The 19725-nt window shown below is 48.4% G+C and overlaps 1 protein-coding gene across 3 annotated transcripts in view; it reads left to right on the top strand.

Moving 5' to 3' along the window:
- The first annotated feature begins 2387 nt into the window (after positions 1-2387).
- Positions 2388-19725, top strand: part of LOC140916532 (transmembrane protein 121) — a 186065-nt gene continuing 168727 nt past the window's right edge. For all 3 annotated transcript variants that reach the window (XR_012160542.1, XM_073358186.1, XM_073358187.1), the window contains exon 1: positions 2388-2909. The gene's annotated coding sequence lies outside the window, so the exon portion shown is untranslated. The remainder of the gene's footprint in view (positions 2910-19725) is intronic.

Below are 19725 nucleotides of genomic sequence, written 5' to 3'. Positions count from 1 at the left end.
CTAGGCCTCCTCCAACGCCCATTGGAGTCAGTGAATATGTTCACCTTTCAGAGTAACAGCCGTGTTAGTCTGTATTCGCAAAAAGAAAAGGAGGACTTGTGGCACCTTAGAGACTAACCAATTTATCTGAGCATGAGCTTTCGTGAGCTACAGCTCACTTCATCGGCTGCATACCGTGGAAACTGCAGCAGACATTATATACACACAGAGATCATGAAACAATACCTCCTCCCACTCCACTGTCCTGCTGGTAATAGCTTATCTAAAGTGATCATCAAGTTGGGCCATTTCCAGCACAAATCCAGGTTTTCTCACCCTCCGCCCCCCCCACATACAAACTCACTCTCCTGCTGGTAATAGCCCATCCAAAGTGACAACTCTCTACACAATGTGTATGATAATCAGGAAATGGCCCACCTTGATTACCATGGGGGGGGGACCTTTTGTAGGGGGATATAATTAAGGGATACTGGATACAATTAAGTTAGGTTTGAATAAAGACTGGGAGTGGATATGTCATTACACAAAGTAGAACTATTTCCCCATGTTTATTTCCCCCCCTACTGTTCCTCACACGTTCTTGTCAACTGCTGGAAATGGCCCACCTTGATTCTCACTACAAAAGGTTTCCCCGCCCCGCTCTCCTGCTGGTAATAGCTCACCTTACTTGATCACTCTTGTTACAGTGTGTATGGTAACACCCATTGTTTCATGTTCTCTGTGTATATAAATCTCCCCACTGTATTTTCCACTGCATGCATCCGATGAAGTAGTGAGCTGTGGCTCACAAAAGCTTATGCTCAAATATAATTGTTAGTCTCTAAGGTGCCACAAGTACTTCTAGTCTGGAAAAGGGGATCATCCCAGCATGCCTGTCTCTGGGGAGGGAGTTCATCAGCGTGTCCTGTGGGTCAGAGTTCAGGTTGCCATGGGGATGCCCCAGGTGAAGGAGCTGTGATGAAGTGGGACTGTTCTTAAGGTTTCCTCTGAATACTGCAGGGGTGCCTCAGTTTCCCCTGTGCATTTCTTAAGTCTCTGGTGGTGGGATAAGGGAGTGTAATTGTTGCAGAGCAAAGGGCCAGTGTACATAAATGGCCAACACTCTGTCTCCTGGCAACTGATGGCCTGGGCCCTTCCCCCCTACAAGGTGGTAGCTAAAGGGTTGGAGAACAAAGGAATCAGGTGACCTCCTGGCCCAGGAAAGGGACAAAGCCCAGAGGAGGAGGGACTGGAGAATGAGTCAGTTTTGGGCTGGCTGGGGATGTGGAGTGAAGTGCAGACGTGGTTGTCTGGCTCACTGCCCCCCAAAATGGACCCAGCTGAGGGGTCCTGTTCTCTGTACCTACAAGCTCTGTTTTAGACTGTGTTCCTGTCATCTAATAAACCTCTGTTTTACTGGCTGGCTGAGAGTCACGTCTGACTGAGGACCCCCAGGACCTCACCTGGGCAGACTCGCTGTGGGAAGCACACGGAGGGGCAGAGGACGCTGAATGCCCTGAAGTCAAACCCAGGAAGGTGGAAGCCGTGTGACCTTCTTGCCCTGAAGACAGTCTGCTCACAGAGAGGAGACTTCACCAGAGTCCTGACTGGCTTCACAGGGAGCAGTTCCAGAGCATCGCCCAGGGTCTCCGTGACAGTAGCTCTGTGACTCCTGGTGTTAAGGGAGGGGGTGAAAGGCAAGCAAAGGGGGAGGGGGTGGATTACCCCTGGATCTGGCAGTGGTGCCTGGGGACGGTGTCACTGCACCCACGGAAGAGCACAGGGCATTGCGTGGGCCATGCAAGTAAGTTCTCTGGGCCCCCATGGGTCAGTCCCCTCTCCAGGGGAGTGGTGCAGATGGCGAGGGAGGGAGATGGTGTCTTCTCCACATTTCAGCTCAGACAAGTGGCTCAGTGGCACAGCCCTGCCCTTGTCTGGGCTCCACAGGCCCACCCCGTGATGCAACAGGGACTAAGGGGCGCCGCTGAAAACAGCTGGAGCTCGGTTTGATTGGGACACAAGCCCACCGACCTCTGACCTGAACTGGCCCCATCTCTTGGGTTCCCCCGGGCTGGGTTTTGGGTCCCCCTGAGCTTTGTCCCGGCTGCAAAGTGAGCGTGACCCCCTTCACCCCCGCGCCAGTTTCCAAAGTGCCAGGCTCAGTTCTAAGAGCGGGACGTGCCCCAGGCAGCGGGCTGAGCCCATCTGGGGCCCTGTGCGGGAGGGACTCGATCACGGGGCCACTGGGCACTTCAGGGCCCGCGAGCAGGAAAACTTGAGGCAGGCGGAACGACAGCGGCCCAGCCGGTGCCTCGCTCTATGCTGCGGCCAGAGCCCAAGGAGGGCCCGGGGCCCACGCCCCTTGCGCCCCGGATCTGGGGGCTTTCCCCCGGCACGGAGCCCAGCTGGCGGCCCGACCGGCTGCTCCGCTCTCCGCTGCCTCCGACCGGCTTCCCCGGCCTGTGAAAGCAGCAGCCGCGGAGATCCCCCGTGCCCCCCCCCTCCCCACCGCCCGCCCCCGCCTCGGCAGCAGCAGCTCCGCGCTCCCCGGCGTGCGTCCTGCCCAGGGCTGCCGGGACGCAGGGCGGTGGCGGGGGCGCAGGCTGAAGGCGCGGGCGATGCCGCCTGGCCCCGCACAGGAGCCCGCGGCCAATCGGCGGCGAGCGAAACGGAGCGCAGGGAGCGCTCGGGAGGCGGCGGGCGCCGGCCGGGCAGTGGCGAGCGGCGGGCTCTGGGCGAGGGGATTACGCCGCACGCTCTGCGCCCTGGGGACAGCGCCGGGGCCCCGGCGCGCCGGGGGTTAGCTCCGGCCCCGGGAGGAGCCAGCTCGGGGCCCCCGCCGCGCGAGCGCCGCGAGCATTCACTGCACGCAGGGAGGCGAGCAAAGCCCGGCAGCCGCCGCTGGATTCCAGCCGCTGGACAGCTCCCAGGTAGGAGAGGGGGCAAGCGCTCCGCCGCGCTGGTTCGGGGGCGCCGGGGGCTGGCCGCCCTCCCGCGGCTCTGCCTGACTCTCTGGCATGGAGCAGAGCCGGGCTCCGAGCCCTGCTCCGGCGCAGAGGCATTGCTGGCCGGAGCCTTTTCCCGGTGGGGGAGGGACTCAGACCCGGCCGAAGGGAGGATGGGGGCGTGGGGTGTCAATAGGGTCCCCCTGCCGCCTCCTGTGGAGCTGCTCGGACAGCGAGCACTAGTTGGAGTGTGGCTCGGGCTGCCACCTCCCACAGGGCAGCTCCCTCTTCCCCAGGCACTCGCTCGGCGGGCGAAGGCAGGGGCTCCCCGTGGGTGGCAGGCATGCCAGTCGGAGGGCTGCACCCGTCCGGTGCCCAGCCTGAGTGACTCGTGGGCAGCTGCGGGAGGGAGCCTGGCTTTCCCTGAACTGTACATGGAGGGGGAAGCTACAGCTCCTCCCAGACAAGCTCCGTGTTATGGGAGAGCCGGACTCCCTAGATCTTTCCCGGCACCCCATGGCAGGGAAGGGGTGGCATCGATCAACATAACCATGGGCACCGTGATTGCCGAGTGAGGAGGCAACTGGCCACGAAACCCCACCAACGTGCATTAGCCAGTGCCCAAGCTTCAGTCTCCTGCCCACCTGACACCACTGCCCCTCTCTGCCTCCCCCAGCTATTTGTTACAGACAGCTGCATCCCTGCAAGCAGGCAGCAAAGTTACAGCCACTCCTGCCCGAGACTTCAGTGGGTAGAACTCCAGGGGCTCTTCCCTTCCCACTTGGGGAGGAAGCTGGGTTGTCCTGTGGCTCCCTGGAGCGGAGCTGTGCTCTGGCAGGACTCTGGCTCTGTGAGGCTTGTTGTGTGTATCACGATGGCTCTTCATGCTGGCATGGTGCCCCAGGGGCTATACCAGTGAAAAGGGACAGGAGGGATCAGCAAGGAACTGTCCATCACTTGCTCCCTTTCGCCTTGGGGACTTAAGCCCCTATGTAATGTCCCACTGTAGCTGTCTCCTGCCTGAGAGAGGCAGATTGTTAGAGGACCGAGGAAGGTGCTAAATATTATGGGGAAAACAAGAAGGCAAAAACATGTCCCCTTCTGTCTCCTGCCTTGAACAGTGGATATCACTCCCTCTGGGAAGCTCACCGTACAGGCCCATGCTGGCAACAGGCTCCTGCCCACATTTAGTGCCCACATCTACCCTCCCGTTGGAGGAGATAGGCGTGGAGGTTGACAGTCCTACTTTCCTCTTCTATAACATGGAGGAGGGAGAACCAGCTCTCATTCTTTTGGCAGGACCTCCCAGCCCTGCTCAGTATGTCTGGGCTCCATCTATCTGTGCTATCGTCATGTCCACAAGGTCTGCCCTCAGCTCAGATATGGCTGATCTTCACAATGTTGAGCATCAGCTTTCACCCACAGCACCTACTGTCTAAGTTTTTAGCAGAGTCCCTGCCCCCTTTGTGACATCACCATGCACATTCTCCCTGCTCTGGCTGTCAGGTGCAGAGCTGCTGCGGGGTAATGTACATGAGGGAGAATGTAAGTCTCTCAGAGAAACACACACAGCAAAATCTTCCAAAAAATCCCCCCGCCAGAGCCTCCAGGGCCACAAAAATCAGGGTGTACAAAAATTAAAATCAGTGCGGATCCTGCGATTTTAGGGTCTGGCCATGATTTTTGCTGCATCTTATAACAGTTTGAATTGAATAGAAAATGGGTTTCTTTCTTGTTCCCATTGCAAGGATGCAGCCGTCACAGTGGAAACAGATGTTCGGCTGCCTGCTTAACCCAGTTTTACAGAAAACTGCCTCCAGCCAAACAATAGCTGTGGTAGAGATGGGAACTCAAACCCTGCCCCATCCACCTCATCTCAAAAAGCCAAGAGAGACACCCCTTACTCCATAGCAATGATTGTGCTGGAGCTCTAAGCTTGGATGCAGGAGATCTGTCACCAGTTCCCAGCTCTGCTATAGACTAGCTGTGTGAAGTTGATTGAATTTAGGAGCTTAAACACCTTTGAGGAGCTGGGCCTTTGGTCCCTGGATGTAACAAAGAGGTGGAACTTTTCTCCCTCACAGGAGTTTTTTGAGAATAAATCCCTGCAGTCCTGGGAGATGCCCAGATGCTATGTTGAAGGGTTCTGTACTAGCACCTAGCTACAGAGATGTAATATTTTCTGTTCCTGGTTTCCTAGTTAAATATGTAGGTTGATATATTATTACTGTGACTGTGCAATGTGCACCATAAATTGTACAGGTGTCCAATGCAGCTGTGTTAATATTCCCGCTAGTTTCTTCTTTGTTATTTATATCATAGCAGTAATATTTATATTATGTTATAATTATAGCCTAAAGGCTCCGACTCAGATCCAGGTTCTGTTGTGCTAGGCACTGTATACACCCTTACCGAAAGGAGATCCTGCCCTGAAGAGTTTACTGTCTAAACAGACCTGACAGACGGGGTGGGAGAAGAAACAGAGCCTCAGGGAAATGAAGTGATTAATCTGAGGTTCTAGATCAGGTACTACAGGATAGACCCTAAGTCCACTGATTCCTGGTTGTCCAGCGGCTTCTAGTCATCGGAATGACTTAATGGAGTGAGATGGGATATAAGGAGGAATAGTGGGATATAATCAAGCAGAAAATTAGTGGGGCTGAGCACCAGGAAAAGGTCTCTAATGCTGAGGTTGTTTACACTGTGGTACAGCCTCCCAAGCAAAGTGGTGGAAATTCCTCAGTTTGAAATCCTTCTTAGATAGACTGGGCTAAGCAGTTCCAAGTACAGTCCAGCCCTGCCTCCCTGGAGGATGGGCTGGAGACAGGGAAGGGACAAGCTACTGCTTTCTCAGCTCTGGTTTACATGATAATTGTGCAAGGATAACATTTCCAGATGGGGAATAGTCTGGGCTTGATTTTCCTCTCACATTGGTGTGATTCCATTCATATCACTGGGATTACTCCCAGTGTATGCTGATGGAAAGGAGAGCAGGATGAGGCCCTGAAGTGTCTGTTATCACCTGGAACCACTTAAATCCTACCTTTTGTATTTAATAAAATCACTTTTTACTTATTAATTAACCCAGAGTATGTATTAATACCTGGGAAGGGGGGCAAACAGCTGTGCATATCTCTATCAGTTTTCAGAGTAGCAGCCGTGTTAGTCTGTATTCGCAAAAAGAAAAGGAGTACTTGTGGCACCTTAGAGACTAACAAATTTATTTGAGCATGAGCTTTCGTGAGCTACATCCGATGAAGTGAGCTGTAGCTCACAAAAGCTTATGCTCAAATAAATTTGTTAGTCTCTAAGGTGCCACAAGTCCTCCTTTACTCTCTGTCAGTGTTATCGAGGGCAAACAATTTATGAGTTTACCCTGTATAAGATTTATACAGGGTAAAACAGATTTATTTGGGGTTTGGACTCCATTGGAAACTGGGCATCTGGGTGTTGGAGACAGGAACACTTGTTAAGCTGTTTTCAGTTAAGCCTGCAAGCTTTTGGGGGATGTGGTTCAGACTTCGGCCTGGGTTTGTAGCAGGCTAGCGGGTCTGGCTGAAACACGGCAAGGTACTGGAGTTCCAAGCTGGCAGGGAAAACAGTTTAGAAGTAGTCTCAGCACATCAGTTGGCAGTTCCCAAGGGGTTTTCTGTGATCCAACCCGTCACAGACATGGTACTTATACAAGTCGCTCACATTATTTTTCACACCAAGAAAAGAAACTTTTTTGAGGGGGAGGAGTTGAGAGAGAATCCTACACAAAAAGCATTTCCCACAGCCTGCCCTATGCTGGATCCCCCAGATCTCCATCTTCAGCTAACAGCTTCCTTTCCCAAACACCCAGGATTCATTTCTCCACAAAGCCTGCAGTGAACTCAGACTTGGGCACCATGCCATCAAACAATGCTGCTGGGGAAGGGATTGTTCTGCCCGAAATCTCTTGCTTCAGGGTCAGGTAGGAGGACAAAACTGGCTTCTTGGGAAACACAAATATCTTGGATAATTAGACAAGATGGCAGGGAAAACGAGGAGAAACAGATAAACCCAACTAGACTTGTCTTGGTTCCATAAATCTGAACACTTTCCCTCTTCCATTGTTTTTTATTGTTTTCTGCAACTGAAAACCACTCACAATAGTTTTGCTCCAAGGCGATTAAATTGCCAAATGTGCCTCCTAGCATCTCTCTGGAGAGATCCATATTTACATACAAGGTGTACTATCAAAGCAACGGCAGATAATTGAGGAGAAGGCACAGCAAGTAAATACAGATGGCTCCCGTTCAGCTGGACCTCTTCATGCCATTGCTATCAAGCACAAAGCCAGCACCCCTCATTCCTGGCACCTGTGAAGCAGAGAGACTTAGAACCTTGATATGGGAACGCCTGAGATGTTTGTGTGCCCCTCTGGAGAGAGGGCGATCGAGCCTGGATTCCGGCCCATCACGATGTGTGTGGAGAATACAAAAGAATCCTTTGAATGAGAAGGAAAGCTGGAGAATTAAAGAGAAAACTGTTTGCTCATAAAGGCAGCCTACAAAAAGTGCTGAGGTATGCCCCTACACACACACACACAGCTTTGTGAAGAGCTAAGGCTAGAGAAGTCAAGGCTGCCTGGGAAGTGGAAGGGGCACTGACAGAGAGATATGCACAGCTGTTCCCCCCCCCCAGGTATTAATACATACTCTGGATTAATTAATAAGTAAAAAGTGATTTTATTAAATACAAAAGGTAGGATTTAAGTGGTTCCAGGTGATAACAGACAGAACAAAGTGGATTACCAAGCAAAATAAAATAAAACACGCAAGTCTAAACTTAATACAGTAAGAAGCTGAACACAGATAAAATCTCACCATCAGATATGTAAAATAAGCCTCTTTTACAGACTAGCCTCCTTCTAGTCTGGGTTCAGCAGTCACTCCCCCACTCCCACCTCCTGGTGGTTACTGTCCTTTGTTCCAGTTTCTTTCAGGTATCCTTTGGGGTGGAGAAGCTATCTCTTGAGCCAGCTGAAGACAAAATGGAGGGGTCTCCCAGGGATTTAAATAGACTTTCTTTTGTACGTGGACACCCCTCCCTCCCCTTGTGTAGAATCCCAGCTACAAGATGGAGTTTTGGAGTCACATGGGCAAGTCACATGTCCATGTATGACTCAGAACTTACAGGTAGCAGCCATTGTTCACATGCTACCTTGAACATCCTCAGGTAGACTTCTTACGTGGATTGGAGCCTTCCAAGATCCGTTGTCCGTTAAGTGTTTCTTGACTGGGCACTTAATTTGCAAATTCCCTTCTAAAGAAGCTGCCCAAATGCCTTACTAAGGCTACTTAAAATCAAACAAGTACACAGCCAATATTCATAACTTTGAATACAAAAATGACACATGCATACAGATAGAATGAATATGTTCAGTTGATCATAACCTTTGCAGAGATATGTTACATGGCATATGTAGCATAAAACATATTCCAGTTATGTCATATATACATTCATAAGCGTATTTCCATAAAGCATTATGGGGTGCAGCATCACACTGCAAAGGGGAGATTGCAGTCCTTTCTTTTTCCCACTCCCAGCACCTGCATATCTGCCATTGCAGCTCTCCATGTGCCCACGCTGTGGGAGGAGCTATTCCAGAATGAGCCACATCCCATCAATCTGGGACTGGAAATTGCCACAGAGCACCCCCAAAATCTGCCTGTGCCAAGTGGAGAGTTCCCTCCCACACCAAACCTTCCAGTAATGCTAGCTCTGGAAATGGTGTCAGTGGAATGGGAGGAGCTGACTACGGAGCTCTGCACCCCCATGGCAGAGGCAGGTTAATTCAGGTGGGCAGCAGTAGATCAGGCTGAGGTGGAGGGAAAAGGAATATATCACGATACCAGCTCTGGACAGCCACAGAGCCAGCACTTGGATTTGGGGAGTGATATTTATGTGGTGGGGCTGGTCTATGTGCTGTGCTGGTTCTTCTCTCCCAGTGCCGCTGGATAAGAGTAGTCCCTACAGAAACCTGAATGGGTGTAAACTGCTGGAGAGCTGTCTCCATCTTCCAGTCACATCAAACACTCTGGTATCCAGCCCTGTGGCTGTTGAAAGCTGCTCTGCCTCCCTCAGGGGCTGGGGGCAGTCAGACACAACATCTCGGTGCGGAGGGAGGGGGGGAGAGAAGCAAGTCACCGGCAGCCTCCTCGACACTGCCCATGAAGACTCATGTGGAGCATAAGGCACCTGTATCTGTCTGGTGTCGCCCAGATTGTAACAGCTAGAGACTGGTGCATCTGTGATGCAAGAAAAAGGACCACAGTCAGCCTCAGCATAGACAGGTACAACTGCTAGTGGAAGCCATTCATCCATGTCAGCTTACAGTGGGAGTGACTCTGGGGAAGCTAGAGGAGGAACCCACAGCGGGGCTCAAGAATGTGGGGGGCTGTGAGTTAATGTAGCACATCTGCCTGTCCCCCTACATGCTGTGCCTCATGCAGTGCAGAAGGAAGGAGTGGGCTGAGCCTATGGCTGGCTGCTGAGGGAGTCGGAGGGAAGCAAGAGGAGGGCTCTGTGGGCAGGACAGGAATGAGGCATTCTCTGGGTCTGAAGTAGGGTTGGGCCTTCTCTTTTCCCTGAATTTCAAACCCAACCTAACCTATCAGGTATAAGTATCCTTGGGCCCTTGTTCCACTGAGGAGAGGGAGGGACAGAAACGAACTCATATATACTACAAATATGTTATGCAATATGCTCCATATCTAGCCAACCCTCCCTTCCCATGAAGAACCCAGACATTCATCCTCCTAACCGTGACCCACCTACCCATTATACAAACTAGCCTATGAACTGCTAAACATCCTGTGTATATGGGGCTCAAGGCTCCGCCAGACCTCCTTCCACTTCAGCGAAAGATTGCAGCATCCACCACCTAGCTTTACATGTACTTCCATCCTAGACACCGTGAGCCATTCACACCAACTGTCCAAATTAGACACTGTTGTATACTGTTGGAGATCAACAAATTGTTATATAGTAGTGCCACCTATACTTAAGGTTCGTCCCATTATAAGCCCTTGTTTTCAGTTGCTTATACCTGGCCAGTCTTTAACTGCTTGGGCTGAAATTTTCCATGCCAGGTGTCTACCTCAGGCTGACTTTTTTGTATGTGTGAACATTTCAGCCTAAATGGTTCAACCATTTCCAAGAACAAGATTTGGGTAAAATATGTTGTTTTGCCCTTGTTAAAAAAAATAATCATTGGTGCTATCAGTTCCTCGATTAGCTCAAGTGGCAGAGGTCTGTCCAATGGATCTAAAGGTTCCATTACTGCTGATGAACCATGTGGGTATCAATATGATTCCTCAAAAAGAAAAGGAGTACTTGTGGCACTTTAGCGACTAACAAAATTTATAAATTTGTTAGTCTCTAAAGTGCCACAAGTACTCCTTTTCTTTTTGAGGATACAGACTAACACGGCTGCTACTCTGAAATATGATTTCTCAGGACAGAGTTCCTCATTTTTCAATTTGCTTTAAAACCTAGTCTCTCTCTCTCATGCAAAACTCTCTTAAAAGAACATTAAAGTTGCAAAGCCAAGCATGCAAAAGTTAGGAAATACCAGAATTAAGGTTACCTGTGCTTCCTTAATTTGCCTCCCCCTCCCACATGTGTATGCATTAGGATACCATCTTTAATTACATGATCAAATACTGTTTTTTCCACAGGACCCTGCCTTGTTCAGAGCACAGAACAGAGGGTGCTCACTGAGTGAGCCACTGTTCAATATTTTGTGTTTGCATTAGAATAATAGAATCAGAGAATATCAGGGTTGGAAGAGACCTCAGGAGGTCATCTAGTCCAATCCCCTGCTCAAAGCAGGGCCAACCCCAACTAAATTATCCCAGCCAGGGCTTTGTCAATCTGGACCTTCAAAACCTGTAAGGATGGAGATTCCACCATCTCCCTTGTGCTTCACCATTCCAGTGCTTCACCACCCTCCTGGTGAAATAGTTTTTCCTAATATCCAACCTAGACCTCCCCTACTGCAATTTGAGACCATTACTCCTTGTTTTGTCATCTGCTACCACTGAGAACAGTCTAGCTCCATCCTCTTTGGAACTCCCCTTCAGATAGTTGAAGGCTGCTATAAAATCCCTCCTTGCTCTTCTCTTCTGCAGACTAAACAATTCCAGTTCCCTCAGCCTCTCCTCATAAGTCATGTGCCCCAGCCCCCTAATAATTTTCATTGCCCTCCACTGGACTCTCTCCAAATGGAGACAGATAGCTTTCTCCCTTAATTGGCTCTGAGACAGGCAGGTCAGTGACCTGCTGCTATCCTTTCTCTGCTCCATTGATTTCAAGAGTATGTGATTGGCCCCCATTAGACCTCAGTGGCTGTGACTGGAGTGGGGGGAGGATGCCAATGACTGGATTAGAGAAGGCCCAGTGTCCATGACTCTGCAATGGGAATGAAAGGGTTGTCTAGAATTCATAATCGGTACGGGGCAAGAGGTCACCTAAGTTCTTACAGAGCAGGGAGGGTCCAGGACGAAGTGCATAGAGTTATTGGAGGGGTCTACAGTGAGAACCAGGCTTCCCCTTTGCCTAAAGGTGCTTTGGGGAAGCTCTTCTGCAGCTAGGGCACATTCCCTGCCTTAGGCAGCAGCTGCTTCCTCTGGGTTCTCTTATCATAGAATATCAGGGTTGGAAGGGACCTCAGGAGGTCATCTAGTCCAACCCCCTGCTCAAAGCAGGACCAATCCTTTTTGCCCCAGATCCCTAAATGGCCCCCTCAAGGGCTGAACTCACAACTCTGGGTTTAGCAGGCCAATGCTCAAACCACTGAGCTATCCCCTCACCCTGATCTTGCATTAGATCCTTTCCATAATCCAGATGAGACTATAACTTGCAGGGAGCCCACACTGGGGGTTTCAGTGTCCTTCAGGCACCTCCTTCTCCTGTGGAGCTTCTAATTTTTTGTGCAATGGAGCTACTGCTGTCAAGGGCTGGCAAGCTGCAGCAGTGTGCAGGTTGAGCACTTCATTTCCCGCAGAGACACAGAAGAGAGCCCATATACTCCCTGAGCCACAGCTGCTAAGCCCACAGAGTTTACAAATGCTGCAGGCAACACCAAGGAGGTGATAAACTCCACAGGATTAATGGGAAGCTGCCTTGCAGAGAGCTCTCAGAAATTCATATCAGCACATCAAATGACTGAAAATTCCCACCTGACCTTAATAAAAATATGCAGCAGTTCTCATCAAGGACTAATGTATAAAACAAAGCGGATTGTTTCAGTCCAAGCCATTTTGAGGTCGGAGTTTACAAAACTAACTAAATAAAAATTGCAGACTTATTGTGAGCAACACCTCAGTGAGAGTCTCAGATCCCCAGACTGCCTTGTTTGATTAATCTCAAGCATTCTAAAAAGAAATTTAAATAAAATCTTCTCCAGCTAGAGACCACAGATGAAAGACGAAATGGCAGAAAGGAGCTTTGTAGAGAAAGTTAGACAGGGAGGTGGTAGAGTGTCAAAATCAGTCCTATAATGGGAAGCAAGTCACTACAGCTCCATAATAGTACCTTTCATCTTGAAGGATCCAAAGTGCTATTCAGACTACACATACACAGCAGAGCTGGGGAATAATTCACAATGGCTAAATTTATCTAATGAAATTAGTCTCTTTTCCGGTGGCAGAATAACCATAAAACACATCACCATTTTTTTAATGTATTCATCATTTGAAATCATTCAATGAATATTGTTTGGAATCTTTTACTCTGTGAATTTATGATGGGTATTCCAAACCTGAGCTGTGTTGCTCTGTGATGACTGGCCTGAAAAGTCACATGGCATTGTTCTGTACCTGGATTGGATGAATGCACAACAAGTGCCACACATAATGCTTGTTTACCACCATTATTTGTGCATATGGCCCTGAAATGTGCTGATTAGGCCAAAACTTGACATACTTATGTCATAAATATAAAGGGAAGGGTAAACCCCTTTGAAATCCCTCCTGGCCAGGGGAAAGCTCCTCTCATCTGTAAAGGGTTAAGAAGCTAAAGGTAACCTCGCTGGCACCTGACCAAAATGACCAATGAGGAGACAAGATACTTTCAAAAGCTGGGAGGAGGGAGAGAAACAAAGGGTCTGTGCCTGTCTGTATGCTGGGTCTTTGCTGGGGATAGACCAGGAATGGAGTCTTAGAACTTTTAGTAAGTAATCTAGCTAGGTATGTGTTAGATTATGATTTCTTTAAATGGCTGAGAAAAGAATTGTGCTGAATAGAATAACTATTTCTGTCTGTGTATCTTTTTTGTAACTTAAGGTTTTGCCTAGAGGGGTTCTCTATGTTTTTGAATCTAATTACCCTGTAAGATATCTACCATCCTGATTTTACAGGGGGGATTTCTTTAATTCTATTTACTTCTATTTTTTATTAAAAGTCTTCTTGTAAAAAACTGAATGCTTTTTCATTGTTCTCAAATCCAAGGGTTTGGGTCTGTGGTCACCTATGCAAATTGGTGAGGCTTTTTATCCAACATTTCCCAGGAAAGGGGGGGTGCAAGTGTTGGGAGGATTGTTCATTGTTCTTAAGATCCAAGGGTCTGGGTCTGTAGTCACCTAGGCAAATTGGTGAGGCTTTTTACCAAACCTTGTCCAGGAAGTGGGGTGCAAGGTTTTGGGAAGTATTTTGGGGGGAAGGACGTGTCCAAACAGCTCTTCCCCAGTAACCAGTATTAGTTTGGTGGTGGTAGCGGCCAGTCCAAGGACAACGGGTGGAATATTTTGTACCTTGGGGAAGTTTTGACCTAAGCTGGTAAAGATAAGCTTAGGAGGTTTTTCATGCAGGTCCCCACATCTGTACCCTAGAGTTCAGAGTGGGGGAGGAACCTTGACAACTTACTTAGCCCTTTCTCAGGCCAAACTCCCACTGAGAACAGCCAGAGGAGTAAGCTCTTCAAGAACTGACCCTCTGTGCCAGCAAACCACAGGGACTTGACTACAAAAGGGGCACTGCTCAGCCAAAGGCAGTGAATTGGACGGTTCAGTTGACTGTGTGTGGCCCATAGCATTGTTCAGCCTGCTCAAGACTCATGGGATCAGTCATAAAGCTCCATGAAGCTGGACAGCTAATCAGCAGCCAGCCCCTCTCACTCTGGTGCTAAGAAGCTGAGTGTGAGGCTGGCATGGTCAATGTTGTTTTTATGTTGGGGGGTATTTGTCTGAGTCTCTCCCAGGAATCTCTCTAGCTCTTCCCTCTCCAGCCTGGCTGTCCTGCTGGCCAGGGGGCTAGACCCAGGTCTCTCCACACATTACTGCAGCACGAGACAGCTCCAGGTACTGCTGTAATTAAGCCCCCTGGTTCTGTCACAGGTCTAGCCCTTGATGGTCAGCAGGGCAAAACTAAGCTTAGCTTCCACAAGGCCAGGATTTCACTCTCATTCTCTACAGCACGCCCAGGCATGGGGGCTCACTCTGGGTAAGGTGCAGCTGGAGTGGAATCACTGGAGCTGTCAGCACATTAAATCCAGTATTTCAGGGTTACTAAACATGTTTATGATACCCAGACAGGCTTTTAATTAAATTAAATTAAAATTAAAAATAATATTTGTTACAAATGTTGCCCCTTCTACAGCTAGTGAACCCTTCCTGAACTGATCCTAGTTCCCACTCAGTGTATTCAGCAGCGCTCATTATCTTCAAATGGATTAATTTATTTGAACAATTTTCTGCCAGTGGATATTGTGTGAACTGGTTATTTAGACCATTCACTATTCCAGCGGTTCTCAAACTGTGGGTTGGGACCTCAAAGTGGGTCACAAACCCATTTTATTGGGGTCACCAGGGCTGGCTTAGACTTGCTGGGGTCTGGGGCTGAAGCCTGAGTCCCACTGCCCGAGGCCAAAGCCGAAGCCTGAGGGTTTTAGTACTAGGCAGCACGGCTCAGGTTACAGGACCCCTGCCTGGGGCTGAAGCCCTGGGGCTTTGGCCCCCCATCCAGGGCGGTAGGGCTCAAGCTTTGGCTTTGCCCCCCCCTCCACCTGTCCAAGGCAGTGAGGCTCAGGCAGGCTCACACTTTGGTCCCCCTTCCTGGGGTCATGGAGTAATTTTTGTTGTCAGAAGGGGGGCATGGTGCAATCAAGTCCTGAGAACCTCTGCACTGTTCATTATTCCTTCTGTGTGGTAAACTGACTACGTCACATGGGATTGCTTCTGCCTCCTGATTGGCTGACTGAAACTTCTGAAACATGAAGCTAATGAGATGGGTGAGGGAACACAGGTGCATTGTGCGTTTCTGAGTGTGTCTGTGTATGTGTGACTGATTGTCAATGTGCATGACTGGCAGGCAAGCAGGGAATGAGAGGGCTGCGGAAGAAGATTGATGTATAAGAGCATGTTTGATAAGATGAGCCTAGGGTGACCAGATAGCAAGTGTAAAAAATCAGGACAGGGGGTTGGGGGGGCAATAGGCGCCTATATAAGAAAAAGCCTCCAAAATCGGGACTGTCCCTATAAAATCAGGACATCTGGTCACCCTAGATGTGCCTGTGGGTGTTACTATGTGTGTCTTTCAGTCTGTATCTGTGTATGTCTTTGTGTGCAGATGTCAGATGAGCAAGGGCTGTGAATGGTGCCTGTGTGGGAGTGATTGTGAGTGAGGGCAGGGGGATTTGTGTGTGTGTGTGTGACTTTGTATAGGCTGGAGGATGCTTGTGTGAGCGTGCACCACTGGGACATGAAATGCTGAAACTACGAGGTAGGCAGGGATGTTACATTAAATGTTTATAGCAGCTCCTCACTTTCCGTCTAGACACAGCCATAAATGAAGGAAAGGGCTGTTAGCACGGAATCTAACTACTGAAACCAGCCCTGGAGATCTGAGCGGCCTTTTCAAGGAATTGGGAGGCTTGGGAGATTCCTTGTTATTAATATAATAATATCTAGGCTACAAACACACGACAGCTACTGCCCAGATGGGGCCCCACTTACAGTGTGGCTACCACTGGCAGTTTAGACTGGACATTAACTGGGTGCTCTCACCAAACCTTGGTTATAATTAAGCCTTGCTTGGTTACAAGACACCGTTAAGGCCCTGCCTACTCTACATATGGCAATGAAGACAGCTGTGTTGTAACTTGTGTTTGCAGTTATGAACAGGCTTTAAATGATGGTGCATGGACACAAGTGAGAGGCAAGAAGCAGATTCCCTCTCCCTAAGTCCCTCCACCCCCAAGGACTGTGCTCTGCATGGCTTCCCAGAGAAACATATTGCTCCTGCTGGAAGCTCTGGTAGGGGACTGCCATGCAAGGTCCACGGCATATTCACGCCCTGCTTACTAATGCCAAGTGCACTTTCAGACAAAGAATCCTGACCCTTTAGTGTGTAGGTGGGGGAACCTCCGCCATCACAGACCCAAGCTGCGGTGTGTGTGTCACGCACTGTTCTGTGGGGAGGGACGTGCAGAGGGCTGTGGGGAGAGCTGAGTGGGAATTTTCTGTCAAAATGATTGCTGTCAGGAACACGCAGTCTCTGCAGAATCAAGATGTTCAAGTTTGCTGGTATTTTTAAATTTTCCCTTGGGGCAGTGGAAATGAAATATTCCAGCCCGATTCGAAGCTTGTCAGTTTGTTGAACTGAACTGAAACAGGAAAAAATTTTCTGTAGTATCTGGCTGATGAATCTTGCCCATATGCTCAGGGTTTAGCTGATCGCCATATTTGGGGTCGGGAAGGAATTTTCCTCCAGGGCAGATTGGAAGAGGCCCTGGAGGTTTTTCGCCTTCCTCTGTAGCGTGGGGCACGGGTCACTTGCTGGAGGATTCTCTGCTCCTTGAAGTCTTTAAACTATGATTTGAGGACTTCAATAGCACAGATATAGGTGTGAGGTTTCTTTTTTGTAGGAGTGGCGGGTGAGATTCTGTGGCCTGCGTTGTGCAGGAGGTCAGACTAGATGATCATAATGGTCCCTTCTGACCTAAATATCTATGAATCTATGAATCTATTTACAGTCAGTTTAACATAAGCTGCATCTACCTGTGGTGAAACAGTGCCTCATGGGAGTTGTGGTTTGGGTGCTTCAATGGACTAGAAAGGAGATGTATGCCAGCCCGAAGGCCCGGCCCGTAGGGGAGAACCAGAACTCCCATGATGCACCGTGGCAGCTCAGGCAGGCACTAATTGTCACCCCTACACACAGGGGGAGTGGGTACGGCAGGGGGAGTTCAAAAATTAAAACAGACAAAAATACAATATCATCTATTTTAGAAAGGCTCATTATTTGCAGGGGGGTGAGGTGGGGGGGTCCTGATTTGTGCTTTCTGGCAATACTACATTTAGACAATTCAAAATTATCTTATTTTTGGAAATTTTTGTTCCACCAAAAATGTCAGTAATTCAACTTTTTGTCCCAATGTGTGAATTCCTTTGAAATGTCAGAATTTCCCACAGCTCAACTCTGGTGAGGTTCCAGTGGGAATCAGAGTGAGAGAGTTCTACCAGCTCCTTTCACAATGGTCTTTAAGGAATCTCCAAATGAGAACTGTTAGAGTTCTCTTGGGAAATGCACCTCTGACATCTTTGTGGCCTCCTCGAATGCATGCCAATTTGGCCTCAGGCTTCTAGTCATCACCTTTCTCAGGGCAGAGCCCTGCAACTTTCCCCTTCTAGACTTGGGCCTTACGCTGCAGACTGCAATTCAGTATGATTCATTCAGCAGTCTGAGTTTGGTTCATAGATTCCAAGGACAGAAGGGACCATTGTGATGATCTAAACTGACCCTCTGTATAACATAGGCCAGAGAACTGCCCCACAATAATTTCTAGAGCAGATCTGTTAGAAAAATGTCCAATCTTGATTTAAAATGGTCAGTGGTAGAGAATTCACCACAACCCTTGATAAAGTGTTCCAATGGTTAATTATTCTCACTTTTATAAAATTTACACCTTATTTCTAGTTTGAAATAGTCTAGCTTCAACTTCCAGGCATGAGATCATATTATATGTTTGTATGTATTTGTTATACATTTGTTCCCCTTGTTGATACTTACAGACATTGATCAAGTCATCCTTTACCCTTCTCTTTGTTTATACATTTATAAATAGATTGAGCTCCTTGAGTCTATCACTATCAGGCAGGTTTTCTAATCCTTTAATCATTTTCATGGCTCTTCTCTGAAATCTCCAATTTATCAAGCTCCTTCTTGAATTGTGGGCATCAGAATTGGGAATGGTCTACCAGCATTGGTTGCACCAGGACCAGATAAAGAGGTAAAATAAACTCTCCACTCCTTCTCGAGATTCCCCTGTTTATGCTTCCTAGGATTGCATTAGCCTTTTGACCACAGCATTGCACTGCAAGCTCACATTCAGCTGATTATCCACCATGATCCCCAAATCTTTTTCAGAGTTCCTGCTTCCTAGGATAGAGTCCCCATCCTGTTAGTATGGCCTACATGCTTTGGTCCTAGAAGTATTTACATTTGGCCATATTAAAATGCATATCGTTTGCATGTGCTCATCTTACCAAGCAATCCAGATAGCTCTGTATCAGTGACCTGTCCTCTTCACTATTTACACTCCCCCAATTTTTGTGTCTTCTGCAAATTTTATCAGTGACGATTTTATGGTTTCTTCCAGATTGTTGATAAAAATGTTAAATAGCGTAGAACCAAGAACTGACCTCTGTGGAACTCCATAGAACCACAATCATTCAGTGATGATTCCCCATTTACAATTACATTTTGAGACCTATCAGTTAACCAGCTTTTAATCCATTTAATGTATTTAAACCATTTAAATTGTGACACCACCAGCAGTACTGTTCTCTGAGGGGCAATGACAGGGTTAACCAGTGACCAGCCAGCCTCTATCAAGCACAATAGAATCATAGAATATCAGGGTTGGAAGGGACCTCAGGAGGTCATCTAGTCCAACCCCCTGCTCAAAGCAGGACCAATCCCCAATTAAATCATCCCAGCCAGGGCTTTGTCAAGCCTGACCTTAAAAATTTCTAAGGAAGGAGATTCTACCACCTCCCTAGGAAATGCATTCCAGTGTTTCACCACCCTCCTAGTGAAAAAGTTTTTCCTAATATCCAACCTAAACCTCCCCCACTGCAACTTGAGACCATTACTCCTTGTTCTACCACTGAGAATAGTCTAGAACCATCCTCTCTGGAAGCACCTCTCAGGTAGTTGAAAGCAGCTATCAAATCACCCCTCATTCTTCTCTTCTGCAGACTAAACAATCCCAGTTCCCTCAGCCTCTCCTCATAAGTCATGTGTTCCAGACCCCTAATCATTTTTGTTGCCCTTCGCTGGACTCTCTCCAATTTATCCACATCCTTCTTGTAGTGTGGGGCCCAAAACTGGACACAGTACTCCAGATGAGGCCTCACCAATGTCGAATAGAGGGGGACGATCACGTCCCTCGATCTGCTCGCTATGCCCCTACTTACTATTAATACTATTAATTCAGAACAAAAACATCATAGAGAAGACAGACCATAAAACACTGAACACCTGATATGCAGGTGTGGTTTACCAGACAGTCACCCATCTTTTTTCAGGCCCTTTCTGCAGGTCTGGCACTCCTGGTCACAGTTTCAAGTCAGATCTTGGATCGAGTGTGAGATTGTGAGTGTCCTTCTCCCAGATCAGACCTGTCTTTTTACACCGTTTTTTCTTCTTTATTTTCCTGGCCCATTTAACAAGGTCAATCCAGTCTCTGCTATTTCCCCAGGGCATGAAACTCCCCAGGACTTGTTACCTGCATTAGGGATTTGCATTAATTATCCCTCAGTGCTTTTAGTTCC

Source organism: Lepidochelys kempii, chromosome 8 (assembly GCF_965140265.1).
Source record: "Lepidochelys kempii isolate rLepKem1 chromosome 8, rLepKem1.hap2, whole genome shotgun sequence".
Taxonomy (NCBI): domain Eukaryota; kingdom Metazoa; phylum Chordata; order Testudines; family Cheloniidae; genus Lepidochelys; species Lepidochelys kempii.
Note: the sequence above shows the minus strand (reverse complement) of the source record. Positions and strands in the feature narration are given on the sequence as shown.